A 20,998-nucleotide genomic window follows, 5' to 3' on the forward strand; every position below is an offset into this window, starting at 1 on the left:
GATGCTTGAAAGAGAGCTGTCTAGGAATTCTTGTCCCTATCCGAGGTGTTTGCACAGAGCTTCAAACTTCCAGTTCTCCCACGGCTTGATGCAAACACACAAGGGCCCCCTCTTCCTTGCACACTTGGCATTCAGACTCCTTTCAATTATTTACTGTACTGTCCACCCGGGACGGCTGCAGAACAAATTCTTGTAGCCGTTGTACAAAATAATAGTTTCACTGGATCACTGATAATTGAAAACAAATGTAAATTGTTTTTGTGCGATGGGTTACAAGCCATCTTGTGTGATCATTCCCAGGTATATTTGTATAACATTTCTCAAATTGCAGAATGCAGTTGTGAAATACGTAAAACGTTCATGCTCTGTTGCAGAACCTAGTTAGCCATCCAAAGAAGCAATGATCAGTAGCGACGAGGAAAGCACAAGCAGAAACGCTTAACATTATTATTCCAACAATCAACAAACAATTCCAATTATTCAATCAAGTGCTACATTTTATACAGAAATTATAAAACAAGTGAGTGTTCTATCTGCATTGAGTTCCTTGAAATTATTTGTAAATGTCAAACACCAATTCGGTTCCCATTCAAATACCACTGTGAAGAGTTGTGCAAAGACAAATGTGCAGAGAACTTGAGGAAACTAATCTACCAGCCAGAGAGAGGCAGGTACCAACCAACCAGAAAGTGATAGAGGTAACAACCAACCAATCAGAGAAGCAGGCATCGACCAACCAGAAAGAGGTAGAGGTAATCCAACTGACCAATCAGAGAGGCAGGCACCAACCAATCTGAAAAAGGCAGGTATGAACCAACTAACCAGATAGGCAGAGGGAGAGGCAGGTACCAGCCAACGAGAAAGATGTCAAAGTGGGAACCAACCTATAAGAGAGAGGCAGGCACAGACCCTCTACCCAATTAGAGAGAGTCAGGCACCAATCAGAAAGTGGTAGCAGTAACAACCAATCGGAGTAAGGCAGGCACTGACCAACTTACTAACCAATTAGAAAGCGGTTGGCACGAACGAACCAACCAATTAGAGAGGCAGAGGCAAGTACCAACCAACAAATTGGAGAAGCAGGCACTGACCAAACAATGAAAGATAGCCACGCATGCCAATCACCAAATCATTATCTCTCTGCTTGGTACCTGCTTCTGCCTCTATCTGGCTGATTTGTTAGTTAGAACCTGCCTCTGCCCATCTCTAATTGGTTGGTAGTACCTTTCTCATTGGTTAATGCCTAGCTGCTATCTTTTTCTGGTTGGTCGGTGCTAGCCTAACACACTCCAGAGTTTCAAAAACATTTCTGTTTTGTCTGTCCTAATAGCTATTTTTACTTCTTGTTTATGCATCTACAAGATTACAACCCACAGTTTATTATTATTACTAAATACAACACTCTAAATGTTTCATGTTAGAGAAATCAATGGGCCAACATGCCTGTGGGCATCTCCAAACACCCAGGTTCTGCCTATTGTTGGAATGATGTAATCTGCCTTTGTGATTTCTTATTTGGAATCTAACTACAATTTGAACTACTTTGGTTTTATGGCAAGTTGGTTTGTAATTCTATCTTGTAATAATAAAAGTATGTTAAGCTGACTGCACTGCATGTGTGCAGCATTGTATTTTCCAAGATTTCTGTATCTCAGCAGCTGAACAAAAGTGTGGTTTTAAATTTTACAACTAACTGTTGCCAAAAAAAAAAAAAAAAGATTCCTATCTCAAGGGCTTTTTACACACAATTACATCTTAACAGTTTTATTAGCTAATCGCTACAATGTCAACAGTTAATTAATATGGAGTATTATTTCACTTTTAATTGAAACCAGTACAGTTGCAACAAAAGTAGTGATTGGGTTACTCACAGGGTTACCTTGGAAACCATGGGTTTAAAAGCAGGAAGTATCAGGTTTTCTAAGGGTTAAGAATCATATATAGTGTGGTCTGGGAAGAGGGCTTGAAGATTCTCCCTCTCAGAGGGCACTAACACTTAATGGTGGCGTTTAAAAGGGTCAACTCTACCATGGGAGCTTAAAAAGTAATCACAAAGAACTTAGAAATGTGTGAAGAGCAAACCATGGGCCTTAGTGAGACTGAACTCTGTTTCTTGGTTTCTGCTTACATTGCCTCCAAGTAAATCTATGTGCCTCTGCTTAGACCAATGGGGAAACAGAGAGGGTGGGGGGTAGAAATCAGAGACTTCCAAACAGGAACATCTGTTACCAGTTACGTAATAGGCCAATATGCTTTAGAAACAAAAGAGTGAACCTTTCTCTGACTAGGTCACCATTACAGTACTTGCATTTATAGCACGTAGTTTAATAAAACCCCCTAGGCTTAATCCAAACCAGACACGTGTGTTCCAAGGTAAATCCTTTCAATAGAGTATGGAAAGAGCAGGAATAGGGTTCAACCAACCCAATGATGTCACTGCAGTGATACCCAGTAACATAAGACATGCCATTAAATGACTGACATTTTACTTTAAATAATAAATCCCCTTTCAGCAGCTGCAGCTAAGTTCAAAACAGTCCTAAAAAGGTTAACTACGCCATGTAAAACATCCATCTTGCTGTGACTGAATAAGCTGACCCTACAGCATGCTGCATACGGATTGAAGAGATATCCTGTCACACGTAAAAGCCAGCGTGCTTTCCACAATTCATTTTGTTTGAAGCTCAGTCATAGCATTCATCTCCTTTTTGCAAGTATAGAATGTAAGTGTGGGGATAGATGAAGCAAGACCCACTCGGGCATTTAAAATGACTTTCATCCACCTTGGGATGATAGGGAGATTAACGTAGGGTTTGGCAAAGCTTTTCATGCTGTTCCTATCTTTTTAAACAAACAATATAATGTTATAAATGTTTTAAGAAATAAACACCCCAATTGATCCTATAAATTTACAGCAACATTGCAAGCTTGCAGCGCACATACTTGTTCTTGTATGGATGTTTGCTTTGATTAAAGCTTGCGACTCTTGTAACATGCAGACGGCTCAGATTGTGTTTAATTTTGTATAGGCACAATTGCATATCAGAGTATCCCAAAAGCACAGCAAAAAGTCTACCTACTGGCTATTCACAGATGAGCATAATTATTTGTGAGCCCACATTGGTGTGATTTTGAATTTAATTGAATGCTTGATTGCAAGACAAGGTACAAACTGATAAAGGACCTGTTCAGAACCTCAGCTGTAGAGCCAGTGTACAATACAGCTTAATGCCCAGGCTGTAGCAAACCATTCACTGAAATCCTTATTAGTTCACTGAATTAGTTCTGAATGCAGATAGCTTATCCGCTGACTGCTCTTTTGATCTTTTTTTTTTCTTTTTAACCATTATTAACAGTTGAACTTTTTTAAATTATGTAACAACCCTTTGCCCTCATAGAAGCTGCTCATGTCTCCCACTTCTTGACTGCCCACAGCATGAGAAGCTGTGGTAATTACAAACAGCAATTCCACCAGGATAGTACAGGGCCAAATTGGGTTATTTGCAATATGCTACATTAGTCACACACCTTGACATTTGTAATAGAATGAATAAGATGCTAAACAAAGTGTAGCATGAGACTAATCAGGACCTTTTCATGTGACACCAAAATCCCTTTTAACCAACTTTGCAGTTTAGTCCACAGTTCAATACTTTAATAAGAATAATGCTGTATTTGGTACATTGAACAGCATTAGTTGAAATTTACTGAAACTAATAACAAAACACAGAACAGATGGTACTTCATTATTAAAGCCAAACCAGAACACTGAATTCTATTCCAAAGCATAGACAAAAATGGTAAAAAAGCACTGTAAAGCCTGATTTAAGTGAACTCAAATCGATGAAGTAGACACCTTGTTACTTTTCACGCAAATAAAAAAAAACAAGCTTTTATTAATAATTCTCCCTTTTTAATGGGCGGTTTTAGATTCCATATGAAAACACTGTGCAAAAAAAAAAAACCCTTGGTCAGCATTTTCCAGAGCACACAAAACCGTTTGCGACACACAAGAACTCACCAGATATTCCGACTGCTACAGGAATAAGATTAACTGCTGGTTTTTAATTTATCCTTAATTTGTTGTGTCAGTGATCGCAAAAAGAAAGAAGAACGTCTGCTTTTGCCAAAAACTAAAAAAAAAAAAAAAAAAAATTGTGTGTGTCGCCACCCCCCCCCCCAGGTTTTGCAATAAAAAAAATTAAAAGAGAAAGCTGCAGCAGGAAATGCTAAGCAGTGTGATGCTGTTTGTCCAGGGAGGAAGCTGGAGGCAGTATGCAGGTCACTTTAACAATACAGATTAACCCTGAGCTCATTCACAAAGTCAGCCTTCTCTCTTAACCCTCTGCTTTCTTAAAGACTTCTGCTGCAAAAGAAGCTAACTCTCGCAAATAACACTGTACAGCTGTGTTCTGTGCTATGTTTTAAAATATAGAAATCCCAGGCTCATCTTAGACTTCAAGCGCAGTTTGTAACAATGAAATACATCAATAAATAAGCGAAAACACTGTATTACTAGGTCTATAGTGACAAGCATACCTAACAACTCCACATTCTATTTAAGCAATGCTGGCCCATATATACACATGCATATACCACCAACATTGACAGTTTGTACCGTACATTGCAATTTCCCATTTTCTAACATTGGCCTATGCCATTCATTCCCTTTGCTATTTTTTTCTTAACAATCAGCTTTGTTTAAACCACAATTTACTGTACCAAATATTATCTATCCCAGCCAGTGAAAGCCAATATATTTCTTTGGCTGGAAAATTCTTTAAACTTCCTGCATTTTGCTGAAAAGGAAATCCTTTTTTTCTTTTTATCATTCCTCAGTAACCTTCAACAAAAACCAAACCGCAGTGTATGAACTGGTGTGGACAGCTTGGTTTGCCTTGTGGACATTACTGTACCCAAGACACTCTTGAGGAGAACAAGGGTTTCTCTGTGTGTTATGTCTCACTCTTACAAAAACAATAGGTTATATACAAAATAAGCTTTCTGTTATTTTGATCCCTCTACCAGTGTAATGATAGGCATCTATCTACCAGATGGTAAAATGGAATTCAATAATTCATTTTTACGACAAACTACAGTACAAGCAGTGTTTTTATTACTATTGTCATCTCTATCAGCTAATTTTATATTTATGGCAAAACAAGACATTCCCTCCCTCTCATCTGGACATAACCTGTTTTGCTTTAAGGCCAGTGTTGTCCACACACAAACAAAATCTTCTTCAAACTCCAAAATGTGTACACAACACTGAAATTCAACCCAACATCCACTTTGTAATTGAGGCCACAAAGATGACTAAATTACTGGTAAACTGAAACCGCTAAACGTGAAAATTGGCACAACTGTTTTAAACAAACTGATCGCCCATCCGCAGCTCGTAAAATGGGAAGTGGGACAGTGTAATTGCACGCTGGTGATCATTGTAGTATAATGACTGTGTAGTGGGGTGTTTTTTCATATGAAGTCATTTATACAGTATCTCATGGGGACACACTGATTCCCTATCCTCCCCCAGGAGGAAATAATTAAAACCGCCACTGATGAGAAACTGAAGACCTCCTGCTAGAGGGGTGGCTCTCTGAACAGTTCCCACCGAAACAAAATCTCCCCCAGTCGCCATCGCCACTTCCCAGAGACTCCTGCAGATAGCTGATCTGCTACAATATCATCCATCTGACTAAACAACTGTTACAAACTCAAAATGTTATTACATTTTTTTAAACCTCCCTAAACACTGTTCAGCTGGCCTCAGGTATGTTTTTAATATTTATTTTCATGATGTACTTTAGAAAGCCACAGCTGCCTGGAAGGGCTGATTTTGAGAAAGCCAATACCATCAAAAGGATTTTCAGTGATTGCCAATATCTAAACGTTTCCAGCCTGGGTAAACCAAATTATAATCATTTGGTATTTTATTCAATAACTTTTTGTTTTGGTTTTATTGCCCCTTTTGTCCCATTTAGTTAACAAGCAGCACTTTCTGTCTTCTGTAATGTGGTTATACAGTAGAGCACAGATTGTCATTGAAGTTTGCATGCTATTGAAGAGTTCCATTATGTGTTTATGAAAGAGATGTGATTCTTTCCCATTGCATGCCCATGGAAAAAGATCAAAGCTCTCTCTCTCTCTCTTTCTCTCTTTTTTTAATAGATAAGGGCACTGGTGCTTATGAGCCATAAAATCTTCAAACAAATGTCATAACTCGCTAATCTTGCTATTTTGTTTTTTTTTCTTTATCACCAAACTCCCTCAGCCTCCCTGGGACAATTGCCCAAGACATGCTTAAGCCTTAAATCAGTTCTTCTCAACTTTCGAAGTGTCCCATGGTGTGGAGTTCAGCTAGCCTGTGCAGTTCGAATCAGATTAGGTTTTAGTCTAGAATGACCCCCTACATATGAGAAATGCATTACTCCCTCTGAAGGAAAAAACAAAAACGGTAGACACTTATCAAGCAATCTGTCTCCTTGTCCTACAGAGCTGAGACTAAATATGACAACTGACCTGTAAGTTACAGTAAAGGAGTGACTAAATGATTAATCACCGCTTTAACAGGAAAACTACACAGAGTTCCTGAAATGAACAGCAAATAAATCTGCATAAAAATTAAATGTGGTAAATCACCAATGTTTTAGTTTTTCTTGTATACATATTTCCAACAAATTGCAAGTGGCAGAAATTACCAAGAAGACAGGACTAAGAATAAATACTGTACATGGTTTTCTGCAAGCTATATTCTTTGACCCACAAGAGGGCAGGCTGCTGTTTTTCTCTCCAAGGTACTGCAAACATCAGACAATAGATACTAAATGATGGGCTATTGCACTGCAAGAGAACCTAACTTTTGCTTATGGAATGCGGTATTCAAGCCAAAAATCTTGGAAACCTAAAACACAAGAAAGCAAGTGTCTGTTCAAAACCACAAAGAGAGGAATGTATTCGGTCCCACAAGGGGGCGATTATAATGTCACACAGTGTGACTGGCTGTCAGCTGGGTGATCAGGCCTTCTCAGAAAGATTGTGGGATCCTCAAACAAAAACACTGTTTGCATCATATTGGGTAGTTGAATTTCAGGAGAAGGGGTGGATATTGGGGGATAGGAGGCAATCTGAGCAGAGCAAATGTCTGGAAAGCACTATACCCTGGACTAGTATTTAAAAGCTCTGGGCTATGAATGTACTATTACAAATTGGTTTGAAAAAAGAAAACTGCACAAAGGCACAAAGCCAGGAGTGTTCTGTGGAAGTGCTGTGGGGCTGGAAGGCAGTGTGCTTAGCAATTACACAAAGGGACCGGGACAGAGTGTGCCCTAGTGGCTAGAGCTGTGGGACTGGGAGGCAGTGTCTTGGTGGCTAGAACGGACTGACTGGGAAGCAGTCTGGCCTAGTGGTTTGAGCCAAGGGACTGGGAGGCAGTGTCTTAGTGGCTAGAGCTGACTGACTGGGAGGCAGTGTGCTCTAGTGGTTTTACAATTAACAGGAATGGTCATTTCAATACCAGTATACAACTCCAAATTGTCAGTGGCACAAAGCTTCAGCCTTGGTTGAAATGTGCTCTGCAATAGGGATATCCCCAACGACTGAACACTGTCAGCCAGACAAGCACTTTCAGTCAAAAGATTAAAAGTATTGGATTTTATTGTCAGCCTTTTAAATATACAACTTCTGGCTTTGGCTTATGAAATGCAATCTCCATTTTATCAACTAAACAATAATAATAATAATAATAATAAACAACTAAATACTTAATCTGCAGAAATTTTATCGCCAAGTTATTTGTTGGCAATAGAGCTTCAAGTGCAGATGTGAACAGCCAACTGCTGTGTGCTTCCACACAGATTGATTTCAGTATAGCATTCAATTGTAATGTTCCAGCAAATATAACAGCAGTTGCTTAATGTTTATTCCCCTTTTTGGCAGTTACATTATCTGTCGTTTATGATTTCACAATGCTTCACCTGAACTCTACAAAACACAATGGCTGAAATCAGACTTCCTTCAAGAGGTTATTGATTATGTAGGTATTTTTACCTGACACTTGGCGCCACCTGGCTGCCACAGATTTTATTTTTATTTATTTATTTATTAATTAAACAAAGCTGAACAGACTGCTGGCTGGTGTAATTTATTTTAAAATAAGCAGCCCCTTTTAATGGGTCCTTTTTGCCCCCTATGTTTTACTGTGTGATAGATTTATATTTCTTCTTAAGAATGGAAAAAAAACACATACTGTTTTTTATTTTTGTTTGTTTTTCTTCTTACCTTGCCCCACTTTCTCAGCAAAGTCTTCTAAAAAAGCTACGAAAGAGCTGGTACTGGTCTTTTTTTCCATGTCTGTGAAGATGTGTGTTCAAAAGATGACTTTCTGTCAAATGCTGGTCCCTGTTATCTGGCCCAGAATAAATACTGTTGCTGGGTGATGTCTGAAATGGCACATGATAAACACAGCTGCTTATAAATGCATTGCCATGGAAATTCAACTTCTGTCTGTGATGTCACTGTGCTGTCAAGTGATGATAGATGTTACTGATGCTCCTACTGAAGAGGTGATCTGTCCATGTGTTTCAAGCTTCAACAAAATATAAAACTGGGGCAAACCAACTTGAAGAACTTGTTTATACATTTCGTAAGTTGCAAACAACCAATAGGTTATTACAATAAGTACTTATATTTAATGAGAGCTGGAAGTAGTTAATTTCCAGTTTTGGTGAGCGAACAGTTATTTCCTTTTTCATAAAATGTATCACAAACCTGGTTTTGTAACATTTACCCTTTCACAAAACATGAACACAAAGCTTTGGTAAACGGTATTTGGTAATACTGTATGAAAGCAATAGGTGTGAATTAGGTACTGTAAAAGCTATGATGAAATCATCACTTGGGTTTGAAGGATCGAACTGTACATTGGGTTAGCCAGCTGCTTCTACTGCAGCCTAGTAAAACACAGCCATTTTCAACTTCATTCAACTGATTGAAATTGACCTAAATACCACTATGATGTAATGTATTTATTTTTACAGACATAACAGAAATGATTTATACTGTTATAGATTGTATTTACTATTATTACATTTTTTAATTAAATACACACGCACACACACACATTGTTCCCAATAAAAGGCTGTTCTATCAGAATTGGTTTAGCTGGATATTTTATTTGGCTATAAACACAGGCTGCTTCATACAGAGATGAAGATAGATGGATAGATACTAACGTTCTATTTATCTGTTGCATTTAAATATTTAAATCCTACTGGAATGTTTACACTGAATATTGCAGTTTGTAATTGTTTTCTTATACTGTGGTTTCAATGCATTTGTACAACTGTAGAACGTGTACTTGAGTTACATAACTTGCCTAGTTGCACACAGAAGTTTGTATACCTGAATAAAAAAAAGCCCAACAGTTTGGCCTCTTCCCTCATCTGCGTTTTGACTTTTGGCTGTCAAGACTTGCCCTCATTTACACCAGCCCCTGATGTATTTCCCTACAGGACTCACTGGTATGCACTCAGTGATTTATATGAAACAACAAAAGAAGAAAAAAAAGGTACACATCTGTCTGTAACTCTGTTTTGAAATCTGCATGTCCCAAGGCTGTTAGTGCCCCAGGATAGGCAGTGATGCAATTCACTCAACTCAAAAACCCAAATTGACCCCAAGCACTGGAGGGTTAGGGATAGGATCCCTTCTGTTCTCAGTTTAACTGAACCAACTCTGCAGCAGATTTTTTTTTTTTTTTTATGGTGGCAAAAGAACCAATGCCCTTGTATTCATGCTCCTGTCCGAACTTCAATTTCCAATGCATGCACTACTCGATCCCAAATGTCTTCAGAATATTAATCAAGTGCTTTTTTCTGTTTATAACACCCTGATATGTTTTTATGGACATCCCTTCTCTACTACCCTGCCAAGTTTATAACATTGTGGTTTGTTTGTTTAGAAGAGTGCACATCTGCTATCTGACCTATATAATCTTGAGTGTATGCCAAGGATTGCGAGGGCCCCCAACAGCTATATCTTGTTTTCAGTGTGTGTGGCGTGGGGTGGGACTGGAGCTCGATGAGGTGCAGTGGTTTACTCAACAGGTCAACCAACAAGAGAGTGGCCAAGAAGACATCCAAAACCCTGAATTCCAATCCAGGGAGGTCTGCTGCATTTTTTTAGGTCTCGGTTTTATGGGCTTCTTTTAAGGAGGTATTTCGTACAGTATTTACAGTACGGCCCAACTGACATGCTTGTGGGTTCCTACTAGCATGCCAGTCTTATTTATTTTTTTTCGGAGGGGGGTTAGATGCTCAAATAATTGCAATTGCTGCAACGTCAAAACCAGTACTGGCTCGATGATTCATGGACTGACGGGAGAATGTGTGCTGTGTGGCCACACAGAGCGAGTATGATGTCCTTCCTCATTGTACCACAGAAAACAACACCTACTTGGTGTGCCTTTACTGTAGGTTATCCTTGTAGACCAAAAGAGAAGTACCCCTTTGTCGATGTGCTAGCAGGTTGCGAAACATCTATAATGTACATAGCACTGGAAAACCACAAATCGCCATGGAACAATGAAACCTGGAAGATCGGTACACCCGAAGACAGGCAATACCATTTTATACCATCCCACGGATGAAACCTTCACTCTCAAGATGAATGAAAACCAAATTGTGAATGATGCTGGTGTTCCTAGAATCTTGCTGCTGCTGCACAGCATACCCCTTAGTTAATGTAGTTTGTCAATGTTTTCACATACAGATTAATAAATAGATGGAGTATTCCAAAGTTATCACTACAAGACACTAAACATACATGCTGAGGTATGTGAAAATGGGATTATGTCTACACTTACAATGTAGCACCACACCCCCCCACATCACTGTGAGGTGTTAGTAGATGGTAGCTGGTTCAGCTTCTCACATAACATCTTTGGAACTGTACTCCCACACAGCAAGCTGCCATGATGGGTAAATGGCGTACGTCCAACTCTGTTCCCTAACTTTAAGCACTCGATCACAGTTACTTTCCGTATTACTGAAGAATTTAAGCTTACATTTAGCACTGCGTTACTGAAGGTCAAGGTTATCCCTGAACTTATTACAGTGACACAGAATGATAATGACCTGTGGTGCTTCTGTAAAATATTTAGTTCTAAATCTGCAAAATCCTGTTCTGGAAATCATTGTTATTAAGCACACTGTTTGATTGACTGGTCTCCCCTCCCTCAGCAAAAAACATATGCAATGGTTGGATTCTTAAGATTTTTAAGCTGTACTTTTTGTTTGTTTGTTTGTTTGTATTGCACTTGGTTTGCTGTTTTGATATATATGAATCTAAAGTGAAATGTAATGCATTGTATTGTGAGTTCAAGTAGACTGATCCTCAACAAAATAGCATGCAGTCAGGCACAGCAGCACTGGACACTGGAGGTGGAAACCCATGAAACCATGATAATGAATTTTTGGATAGAGTGGGTACAGTTAATCTCATTGTACCCTTATGAACCTTTACTGTAGCATACCATTACAAAGTAAGGTAAACTGCCAGCATAGTAAACTCATGCAAGCATGTTATATCACATCTAAAAGTACAGTAAATGATTACGTAAAAAGAAAAAGCAGACACAAAACTTGTATTTCTTTTTTGAAAAAGCTGCATGCCTAAAGGACTATGCTGTAGAGTAACAATCATTTCTACAACTCTGCTCAGGGACTGTGCCTCCTCTTACAAGCATGTTCACAGAGGTACAATTATCTCAATACAAAGTAAGACAATAATCTGCATTTGTTTCCATGAAGAAAAAGGGAAAATAAACCAGCCGATGATCAATATCCTATAAGAACTCCCCATTGCAGTTCTTATCAGGGAACTCTCCATTACAGTTCTTATCAGGGAACTCCCCACTACACAAGGGCTAGCCTTGTTTCATCTTGCTAGAGTTGTTTTGCTTTGTTTTTTTAGCTTATCTGCTACCAAATAAAACTCCAGGAAAACTTCACAGGCTATAGTCCTGTTTCCCATGAGAAAGTCTCTTGAATTTCATCAGTAGATAGAACAGGTCAGGGTCTCATAAATTCCCTGTTCTTCTAAATGGAATCCATTTCAGCACACTGTTCTTATTTTTCAGCATTAACATAACAGACATAGAATATCCTGAACTGTATAGGACAGAGTTCAAGTTTTCTGTAAAGGAATTGTATGGATCCCAAATAGATCAGTTTGAAATGGTTATGAACCATGAGGTAATAGTAGCCCAATAGGTAGAGCAGTTACATTATATTAGTTAAAGGTATCTTAAGAATGAACCTGCTGGTGCCAAGCAGGCTATCGCAAAAATAGTATTGGCATGTTCAAAGTTTTTAGTCCGTGGGTTTAACTAGTGCTAGGCCAAATATCCGAAGGAACGTTTTTTTTCTTTCTTTTTTTTACATAAATTCGGATACAAAAATCAGACGTTCTTATTTGCTAGAAATGACAAAAATACCTTATTCACCAGAAGTTGCACAACAGTTTCAAAAATGGCAAATGAAAAAGAGCATGTGATGAGATTAAAATATTTAAAAAAAAACACAGGATCAATAAAGCAGCTCTTCACCCTCTAGTTAAAAGTTTTAGACAGCAAAACGTAAACAAAATTAATTAGTCAGTGTCTATGGTCACTGTTTACAACCATTTTCAGTCCACAATAACTGCCATACATTTATAAAATACTACCTACTCCATTGTATATTATATTCAATTTGATCTTCTGCCCAGAGTACAAAACATTCTTTATGAGGTTGATTTCAAATAAAAGGCAACTCTTATTTTTTTCGTTTCTTTATTTATTTATTCTAATTGAAGGTCAACTTCATTACCAGATGCTATACATTCATCCAATGTCTATAAACACACATGTGCTGCATTAGTGGAGTGCTGTACATTACAGAATGCCAGATTCGTGCTATTAGTGGCCAATTAGCTTTGCTGCTATAGTTAGTCTTTTTTTCCCCAAACAGTTTTCCTGGGGAAAGAAAAAAAGCACATTAACAGAGAATGTAATCTTGGCTTCATACCAGAAGGTGGGGCATAGAGAAACCAGCCTGAACAGTGTGCTCAGATCATACTCTGAAGGTAAAGACCCAATGTGCTTTTACAGGCGTCCACACAAGGTAGTGCTTTGATCACAAATGCTTGTTTTTTCAAAGGGGGCCCCCCCCATTTCCAGGGTGGGGAGGGTAAGTGCAGATATTTATCCAAGATAAACGTTTGATCTCAATACGTTTTCCTGACCTGCTGCTCCCTCTGTTTATTTCAAGTAGCAGTGTTTGATTAAACTGTGTGCCTGTATCCTCCCTGGCAGGACACCTTGCAAAAGGGGACTTCACACTGTACGGTATTTCTGTGCCAAATGTGATGTGTAGATGCAGGAGGATGTCACACATGTTGTTAATGGAAATGTACTGTGTTTAGATTTGTATATAGTCAAGACCTACCTGATCTCCAATGCAGTAGCAGAAGTTATGTAATCGTAATCGAATGTCCGGATGGATGAAAACATTGTAGCGTTACAATAGCTCTTCTGTAAATGTGAATGCCAATCTAATGAATTTAGCCATTCATTACAAAATACTACAATGGCAATGCTGCACAGCTGAAGCAACGGCGGTACAGTTGTAGTTTTCTAAGGTTAAATGAATGTGCTGCATAGCCAGTGAGGTGCTCACACAAAGGCAGGGAGTAACTAGACATTAACTGGGCATAGTGACTCATAAGTTACAAGGCATTTCTCATCAGTGTGTCTGAAAAACAAATAAACTATAGGTCATTTTAAAAGGTGACTCCTGTCTTATTTAAACAAACGTCCCTTTAATTAACATGACTGCAATGACGCATATAAGGTTTGGGCATCAAATACTGTAATGCCCCACTTTTTAGGATGATATATGTTTTACTGTGTTCCATTTAAATAGTTTACGCCTGATTCATAAAGGGGACATATGCATTTAATGGCAACTTAGGGACAGTAAAAGGTATGTTTTTTGTTTTCTTTTTACAGTTCTGGTTTATATAGACCTGGTATTTGGTGGTTTGTGGATAATTTTTGATACAAGAAGCAGCAACTTCAAGCATATGCCTCACCTGTGAAATGAGATGAGAGGACATCAGGACACACACTTATAAAAAACGGCTTAAATCACATTTTGGGACAGTGCTATCAGCATATCAACGCATTAGCCTAAATTAGACTGTGATGCTGTCGATGAAAGAATGGCCAGAGACTCTACACATCTTCTCTTTACGGTGTGCATACGGGGGGGGGGTGTTAACGATGAATACTCCCTCTGACCATAACAAACAGAGATTAGTGGCGAAAGAAAGGAATGACTCACGGCTCTGGAATGAAGGTCTAAGAAGTTTAAACTAAAAAGTCTTGACTTAGGTGGTGCCTATCCAGTAAAAAAAAAAATTTGCGGTCAGTAAAAACAAAAAAAACAAACAAACAACACAGCTTGATTATCAATAAATAAATAAATAAATAATACATGTGTTTTCCTGCCTAACCAAATGCATTAATTCCTCAACACACACACACACACACACACTTACATGAGATGCTAGCTTTTTATAGTTAAAGTAATTTCTTACCATTATAATTAAGAAATAGTTCATGGTATTAATCATAAGTGGAACTGTATGAACTGCAGCTAAATGTACACATACAAAAAAGACACATTCTCAATTCCCATCACGCATTTAAAAGTACTTTATTGGTACCATGGGCACATTCTAATAAGTAGACATTTCCTTGCTGTAGAAAACATTGCTACAGTCAGACAGCGCTCTTTAAAGCAGACACTGGGTTTCCTTTTAGCACTATTTTGTCTTCCTATTGTCTTTTGCTGTTTCAGTTCCACTAGAAAAATATTTCAGATTTCCCAGTGCACAGTATGAAGTCTTGTTCCAAAACAACCCCCCCCCCCCCCCAATCCCAATGTATATCTGACAAGGCTCAACGTATTACACAAATAGTGCACATCTATGCTATTGTATTTAATATGCATGGTTTCTGATTTTAGGTTTTATCCCCTGTATGATCTTTACATTTAAACGCTGGAATAAACAAGAGAGACAGAGAGATGCAGATCATTAGTAGCACTAATGGGCCTCCTTGGTTCTCAGTCATCCTGAAAAATTCCCTTGAGATGCTATTGCAAAATGTACAACTTTCCCCAATACAAAGTTCATTTGGACTATAGGGCTTTGCAATGTCGTTTGTGCTTATCTCCAAAAATGCGTAATTGAGCTCCGGTCGTTAGCGGCAATAGTCTTTCTGTCAATTTTTTAACAGGATTGGAGTTTTTAACAGGATAAGGAGTTCATTAAATAAACTTGAGTTTTTATTTCACCGATTCTAAAAACTACAAGTGATTTAATGATGACTGATGAATTATTTTGTGTAAAGATTTGTATTCCCTAATCCAGAATACACAGGCATCTTTAAATCCCTGGATCTCTGAGGCATAAAAAAAAAAAAACAAGAAACATTAATTTGTTCCATTAAATCAGAATCTCTCTCCTATTTTTTCACATTGCATGGCTTCATGTGTGGTTTGCCTGGCTCAGGGCAGCTGTTTTTTGTTAAGATATTGTCAATATATAGCCTAAACATTTAACATAGTTTATTCTGTTAGCTAGGCACTCCACACTCATTAGACAGCCACCACACTTGAAAGCAAAACAGTCCAGAGTCCTGAAACAGAACAAGCTTCTCAAACCCGCAGCCCCTTCTGATGTGTAGTCTTTGTTCAGCCACCATATTGGCCCACACTGAAAAGAGTCACTTTGTGCCATTTCTTACTAATAGGATTGAAAAACCAAACATAGCAAGAACTTCACAAGGAGTGTAGAATGAGATTCTAAAACAAAAAAGAGACTCCTTTAGAATGAGATGTTTTATACCCCGATGCAAGATTGTTTGGACCCGGATTATGTCAGAGACTTTAGGAGGAGCAAGGAACATCTGACCCAGTTTAACTCAGTGCGGTCATGCAAAGCACAGGGAAGTGGATAAACAGAACAGGAAGCTAACACAAATCCACCGCGATCAACTAGGAATGAAAACTAAAAATGTGGACTATCACAGGTGTAAAGGAGACTGTATTTCAGTTTGTGAATTTAATTCTGGTAGCCCTCTCCTGGCCCATTGCAAGTGTTCTGACCACCTTTTAGCCCTTTCTGGCTGAATCTGGTCTGTGAATTATTAGTCTTCAGTATATCTGCTCTTGTACAGTCCAAGTATCTCCCCCTTTGTCTTCCACTTTGACATTCCCTGATGAGTGTAAATCATAAAAAGAGAGGTACTTAAAGGAGCCCTGAAGGTCTAACTCTTAGCATGACTTTCCAAACAGACCATAAGTGTACTGTGTGCATGACTTGGAAAATCTGGCTCAACAATTTGGCAACATATGTGGTGAACCATAGTATGGTGTGCTATACTATGCTAAATCAACCAGTGTCGACTGGAGGTCAAAAAAAAAATGTGGAGGCAGAAAAAAGGCAAAAGGGCTTGGGGTCCCCTTAAGCCCCCAGCAAGCAGTAGAATATTGTAATTATAGTTATAATTATAATTTATTTATTTGGCAGATGCCTTTATCCAAGGTGACTTACAGGCGTTACAGGGCAGTACTGCACAGGGTTACAATGCAAGAATAATATTTAAATGCAGTATAGTTTGCAGGAAGTGCAAATAATACTACTAAAATACAATATGAACAGGATACAAGAAGTTATAGCTACAATGACACATTAGTCATGCAATAGTGCATCAGCAGAGGATCCAGCAACATGGTGCGTAGCTCAGGTAAGTCCAGTGCAAAGTAGGAGGGGCAGATCAAGAGATCTACAAGTGCAGTCTAAACAGGTTTTACCACAATTTGGCTGTTAAACTCATTTTCTTCACTAGCCAACAGAGAAAAGAAAAGAGTAGCCCATCATAGTCTACTATAATATACTTAACCGTTACACACAGCATATGTTTAAAAATGCTCTGTACACAGCGTTAATATAACATTTAGATTTCAACATACAATATTTTCTAAAGAGAATTATTAAGGAAGGTGAAAGGCACACAAAAAATCAAGCACCTGCTATTGACTTAATTTGTTAAACTTAAATAAATGATCAACAAAATAATTATATACTGTACAGATGAAAAGCGAGTGAACGAGTTTTGCATGTGTTGTGTTTTACCAGTGCTCTTACCTATCTGGACGCATACAGTCTGTTTTTTTTTATGCTGGACGCAGTGGTGTTGCAAACCCAGTCACTTGTGGTGTCCCCCAAGGATCTGTTCCTGGGCCCCTTCTCTTCAATATCTACATGCTTCCCTTGGGCCACCTCATCAGCCAACACAGCCTCATGTTTCACTCCTATGCTGACGACACCCAGCTCTACTTAAAACTCGACCCTGGTAGCCCCTCTGACATGGCCCGGCTCTCTGCCTGCATTCAAGACATCGAGGCCTCATCATGGATGTCTGCCAATTTTCTTCAACTGAACACTAACAAATCTGAACTCCTTCTAGTAGGATGTAAAACTCAGCTTAAGAATCTCAATGTAGCTGAACTGAACCACGGAAACTGTCTGCTGCTTCCTTCTCGATTTGAAGTATTATGGATTTTCTTGTATTTATTGCATCTTGTAAAGCGCTTTGTGTTGGTGTTCCACTACGAAAGGCGCTATATAAAATAAAGACTGATTGATTGATTGATTGACTGTGCTGGGGAAAATAACAAATACTGCTGGGGAAGGGCTAAAATAATATAAATACAGATGCTACCGGTGTCCCAATGCAAGTGTCTTTTGGGAATAGAAGCTTATCTTGTAGACACTGAAAGGGGTTTCCAAATCAGCAGAAATGCAGAGGAAAACTACAACTCCTGTAATCCACACTTCAACAATGCTGGCTTCGATTAACTTTGGTTTAATGGGACTAAACAGTCAAGGGATTTTACACGCTATCGAGCAGTGATGCGGTTTATTTTCTATCTACCATCCCAGATGTTTTTTAAAATGTTCCTACCGATATGATGGATTTCGTATTTCTTCTGGTCAAAATCTAAAAGCATATCGGCAAACCAACGCTTCAGCAGGAGACAGGAGGGGATGAGTTGGTCCTCCAATTAAAACCACGGGCCAGACTACATCTGCCCTTGCTAGTACTGTACTGTGCGTGGCTATAGCAGATAGGAGTTTGTAATGGAGGCTTGTCTCTGGTTAAGGACAAGATATGCAAAACCACATAGTTTTTATTAAGATTCCCTTTATAAATTACAGCTAACACAAAGCCATGTCAAAAAGATATGTTTTGATTTGGAACACATTGTGAAACTCATAGTCTTCCCGTGAATGCCATCCCTTGCCCTCTGATCAATCGCTAAGATTGTACAGCACCTTAGTTAAACAACACAGAAGTTTCCAACTTCAGTCAAATGAAGCCATCAGTGCCAGAAATTGGTAAGACACTTTTTTGTTGGAAGTTTGACGTGCTAAGACAGGTTCCTGTTCTGACTAGGAACTCTCAATGCTGCTTTGAGGGGTCCCTTCCTTGCAAAGACTTAATGACATGTTCCTGCACCAACAGCTTAATTTCTGTAAGAGTCGTCATTGTAATGGCAACAGACTTGCAGCAATATAGAAATAGCTGAATAATAGTACTGCCCCTCGAGACGGTACAGTGTTAGAGGTGTTTTTTGTTTTGTTTGTTTTTTTTGTCTTACATCCTCCACACACATGATTCACAAGGAGGTTTAAATGCTCAAGCGTCCGCTCGTCTAGCGGTCAAAACAAACATGTTACTGGTGCTCCTCCACCTTAAATAACCACTCCACATCCCCTATACCACTTCTACTGGTGTCTGAACCTCTTTTGTACCAGACCCATTTACAGATGGAGCCTACGCCATCAACAATCATCTGGTAATCTAGATCGCTAGGCCACAGCAGTATGCTTCCTTATACCGGCAGGCCAATAAAAGCAGAAGAGCAAAGACAAGTTAGAGCTGTATCTGGGTCCAGCACATTAGTAGGATTGTTCTATTCAACTGAATCTTTTTTTGTTGTAAATCCATAAGCAATAGCTCATCTTTCAGTTGACATAAAATCCTAATACCTTGCATGTGTTTATACTGGAGCCAGTGTGTTTATACTGGAGCCAGTACTATAAAGAGGAGCTTCTCTCCATGTCAATAAACAAGGAAAGTGACAACAGGAAATGAACCCGACTTCTTTATTCCATCTGGGGCTTACTCCGAGATACCATGCAACTTTAGACTCTGTGGACAGAGAGGATTAATATGTCTTGGCCAAAATATATTTTAAAAGTTCTTACCTCCAGTCCCCAAATCAGGTAAGGATTCCAACTGTCTTGTCTCTTGTCTGGTGTGTCACCACATTAAGCAAGAGCACAGTATTTTCCCAGCTCATTCTTCTAAACAGCAAACCACTTGTGGAGACAGACGAAACCAGCAAGTTATACCTGTTTCGGGTAATGGGGCAAGATTTGGGTGCAACAGGAAAAACCTAGCCTTCCGGAACTATAAGATAATTTTTTTTCATTCGCAGAAAATATGTTACTGAGGGGGAGAAAAAAAACATATTTAAAACAGGAGATTCAAAAAAGGAAGTTTCTCACAGGTTCTTTTGGGAAATTGATGATTGTTGAAGTACCACTTCAAAGCTACTAAATTCCAGATTCGGCATAACCCTGTAAATCCAAACCACCTGCCCTTGTCACATCGGTGAGAGTGAGAGTCAGAGCCTCAGTGGGATTAAATTACTTTTCTCTCTGTCTCTCATTCCATATCTTTGCTCTCTCATCTACTTCTCTTTGCAATTTTGTTATGCTCTATATCCTTGTCTAAGATCTAAGTTAGTGAAGTTGGTCTTTTAAACATAGGTTTTAAGCCTTAATTATTATACTATGTGTACAAATGCATCTTCCTAAACACACCTGCAATAAAAGGACAACTACCTGAATGATGAAACATGTTTAAAAACACCAAGCCCTCCATCTGACCATCGCTTCCACGCTGTATGCAAACATGTGCTGCACATACTGTAAGAAAAACACACATGTACAGTCTGTAATACATGCAAACATTTATTTATTTATTTTTACAAAGGACTATTCATTTTGCTACACGGATATCGAATACAACAGCCTTTCTAACACGAGAATGCATTATTGCATTTGCTGGCTTTTAGTTCTGTGCTCTAAGTACCAGACAGGACAGTCTAGTTTAATGTCTTGGTGTAAAAATCCACCAGAGGCTTAATTGCTGTGAGCCATTTGGTGCGATATTCAGAGTCATTCACACAAAAGTGCGATGTGACACCCTCTAGTGAATATCATCCCGGCAACTGTTTACGACTGCAGACTTCAATTAGCAGCCCAGATCTCACAATTAACAAACTACTCTGCAACACTGTAAGACAACTGAAGAACAACTCAGCAATGCTTCAATCTTAGAGCAGAGCCTTTGGGTAGACACCTAAAACTAAGGGAACACAAAGCCACTTTGTGACTTGGAACTTGGTTTCAGGAAACTGGGTTTCACGCCAATGCATGGCACATCAGGGGAGACTTGGGGTTTGATACAACAAAGTTTGGTCAGACTAGGTCTCCCGGTCTCCTGGAATCAGGCTTAAAGTCACTGTTCCTGAAAAAAATTGCCATCATGTTCCCTAAGCTTCGTCTAAGGGAAAATTTGTTTCTTAAAATTAAGTTATTTTTTTCCATGTGGATGCTTCTGGTGATGCTTCACAGATTTACAGGAGAGTTCATATGGGTTTGAGGCCATTAACTCAGAGTGTTGCCAAATTAAGATGGGGGGGGGGCAGGATATCTCTGAAACATTTAAAAGTCTACTGCATTACACAAAAATGGAGCCAAACTCATGTACATATAACCACATTCTGTACGGAGTATCTACAGGCCTGTCACA

The 20,998-nt window shown here is 38.9% G+C and overlaps 1 protein-coding gene across 2 annotated transcripts in view; it reads right to left on the minus strand.

The window, feature by feature from the left end:
- Positions 1–20,998, minus strand: part of LOC121300639 (neuronal-specific septin-3-like) — an 80,758-nt gene that overhangs the window by 33,835 nt on the left and 25,925 nt on the right. The window contains exon 1 of one of the 2 annotated variants that reach the window (XM_041229270.1): positions 4,022–4,153. The exons of the other annotated variant lie outside the window; for it this stretch is intronic. The gene's annotated coding sequence lies outside the window, so the exon portion shown is untranslated. Of the gene's footprint in view, positions 1–4,021; positions 4,154–20,998 lie in introns of those variants that run through there. 2 annotated transcript variants of the gene reach the window in all.

Source organism: Polyodon spathula, chromosome 26 (genome assembly GCF_017654505.1).
Source record: "Polyodon spathula isolate WHYD16114869_AA chromosome 26, ASM1765450v1, whole genome shotgun sequence".
Classification (NCBI taxonomy): Eukaryota; Metazoa; Chordata; class Actinopteri; order Acipenseriformes; family Polyodontidae; genus Polyodon; species Polyodon spathula.